Consider the following 3,133-nt stretch of genomic DNA (forward strand, 5'->3'; position numbering starts at 1 on the left):
CTGTGGTTCTGTCAGTGTGATCATGTGATGTATCTGACCCCAGGAATGTATCAATAAAGTTTCCCCTTCCTGGGACAATGAATTCACGGTGTTCTTATTTCAATTTCCAGGAGTGTATATGCCCTGTATGTTGCCAACCTAGAGACTTTGTTCAGCATCACCGTTGAAGTTCTTCAGTATGCGGAAGATGTCTGTATATAAGCTCGCTCGTCGTGCCTTTGGAAGACAGGGCTATGGCTAATCGAAACATGTGAAATGTTGACCGCATGGGAGTTCGAAACTGGGCTTCCTTTGTTACGTGAAAAATCAGTTTTTGTGATATTCACGAGGAAACAGCGTAATAAATTCTTATCCGAACTTCATCTTAGCCTGTTCACATTTCCTGTTCGGGCACATGCTAAGTTCCTTGGCGTGTACATCGACAGCAAACGCACGTGGACGTGACATGTTGCGTACCTCATCAACAAGCTGGATAACACTGTGAATATCTCGCGTATGCTTGCCCGAGTGTGGTGCGGAGCGGAATAGATTATGCTCTTGACTCTGTGTAAGTTTTTGATCCGTTCTGTCTTAGATTATACTAGCAATGCCTACGGCACTGCAACGCAATCAACTTTTCGCAAGCTCGATGTCGTACATTATAGAGTGACTCGTCTTGTCCTCGAAGCCATGATATCAACGCTCACCGACGCACTTCTAGTGGAAGCATCCATCATGCCGTTGTCTATAAGACGGAGGATGTTATCTGATACTTTTCTCCTCACGCGATCGATATCTGATTGTGCCTCTATTAAGGCGGTGGCTCGATTCTGGAGACTCTCACAGGCACCTCATGGACGACGAATGACCAGAACTCCTTTACTATTTCGCAGCTACGAGAAATGTCGCCATCTCTTTCCTCTCGTTTTACTGTACAGAGAACTCCCCTGTTTTCGCTTAGTGTATTGTTCACTCCAGCCAAAGTGGCATATCTGCCGTCCGATTTCCGAACAGGACCAACATTACTCGCGACCTGGAACGTTTTCTCAGCATACAATGGCTGTACTACGCTCACGTCTATACGGACGGTTCTAAATCTGAGACGGGTGTGAGATACTCCTTCTTCAGCCGTTCTAGTGGCGCCTACCAAATGTTAAAGCTTCCACCTGAATCTTCTATCTACACGGCGGAGCTACTGTCCCTCAGGGAAGCCATTCATTATGATACCCGGACATTCAAGTTCGTCCTGATACGGACTCTCAAAATGTTCTGCAGAAACTGCAACATCCTGCGTTTGATAAACAGACCAGCAGGTATGTTCTGGACATCCTGTCGGCCATAACAGACGCGCAGGCCCTGGGCATTGCCGTTCAATTACTGTGGATTAACGGGCATCAAGGCATTCCTCATAGTGAAGCTGAGGGGAGTATTACAGAAGGCCGGTTACGCACAACGCCGATCCCTTATACGGATATCTCACATAGACGATACGTAAGGCTGCTTATCACACTTGGAAGTGTGAATGGCAAGTCACTCAGCACTCTAAGGGCGGCCATACAACGGAACATCTCTTCTCGACCATGGTTCGCCTCGGCGGAGCTTCGTAAACGTCATGTGACTTCTGTCATTCGCATGAGGCTGGGAGACGGGTCTTACACCGCTCACCTATACCGGTTCTAGATTATCATCTGGACACTGCGATAAGCACACAACAGCAGTAGCGGATATTAATCACATCATACTGGCATCTTCCAAGTACAAGACGGTACATTCAGACTTGAATAAGCAGTTGGTTGCGAGAGGTTACCCCATATCCACCAGTGTTCCTGTTTTACTACAGCGTTTTGATAAATACAGTATTTGTAAACCAGCAACATCCAAATTTAATTTATGAGTTGCCGAGGTCTTCATTTTCACATGGCTTCACCCGGGTTCCATTCTTATGTAAGTAATTCTTGTGATAATTCTGCAGCTATGACTTATTAAAGTGATTGTTCGCTAATCCTACGAAGTGAAGGTGGATGATAAACAGATCAGACAAGAAGAGATTAAAAGCTTTTATAATGTTGTGCTGTAGACGAATATTGAGTATTAGGGAAGACAGAGCGAATAACAGATGGAGAGGTGCTAAGCCTAACTGGGGAAAAATGAAATTTATGGCACAACTGGATTAAAGAAAAGGATCAGTTAACTGGACATTCTAAGTCCTTAAGGAATCGGTAGTTTCGCAATGGAGGGAAGTGTGAGTGCTTAATAATTGTAGTGGGAGAGCGAGGCTCAAATGGATGCAGGATGCAGCAGTTTCATTGAAGAGTCTAGGCCCTGCTATGAAAATCGCAACATTGGAGGGGAATTTCGGTAAGTGAAGAAACCTTGGTGTACGCATTGGTGATCCTTGTACCGCAATTTTTATTCCCTATCTAGTAGAGATGATCGTTCGGAGGAACGATTATCCGATTCTGATTTTAATTGTGGGCAGGGACTTCATATCTGTGATCTATGTTTGTAGCACCGCAAGAAACGGTGCAGTTTGGTGTTTCTCTGAGCACTGACGGGTCACTCTGCAGTCAGGACGTGGTGGATTCGTCTGTAGCATCCCCCATAGACAGCGGAGCCACATCAGAGTCGGCAGTGCACATCGACAGCACAGGTGTCAGCGAGGACTCATTGCAATCTGTAAGGGTGAATAGGAGAGGCTGAATGTGGCCTGGGCTAGCACTTGGATGGGTGACCATCCGGTCTGCCGAGCGCTGTTGGCAAGCGGGGTGCACTCAGCCGTTGTGAGGCAAACTGAGCTACTTGATTGAGAAGTAGCGGCTCCGGTCTCGGAAACGGCCGGGAGAGCGGTGTGCTGACCACACGCTTTTTTTTTTTTTTTGGGCAGCGCACCTGTTTCAGCTGTGTGATTCTGAGATATATTTAGTGCCGAATGTAATTACAGTCTTCCGGAATACCGATTGATTTACTTTGTGGTCACCAGTCAATATGCTCCCGGTGTTACCACGCAGGGACATCTTCCTGCAAACTGTTTAAATAAACGATTGGCTCCTGAAAATAAACGTCGATACTGCGAGCACGTAAATGTGTTCCCCACCAAATTAACAGTGCTTTGTAGTGTGAAGAAAACGTTTAAATGAATTGAATGTAGAATGTG

The sequence above is a fragment of the Schistocerca americana genome, chromosome 5 (assembly GCF_021461395.2).
Source record: "Schistocerca americana isolate TAMUIC-IGC-003095 chromosome 5, iqSchAmer2.1, whole genome shotgun sequence".
NCBI classification, from domain to species: Eukaryota; Metazoa; Arthropoda; class Insecta; order Orthoptera; family Acrididae; genus Schistocerca; species Schistocerca americana.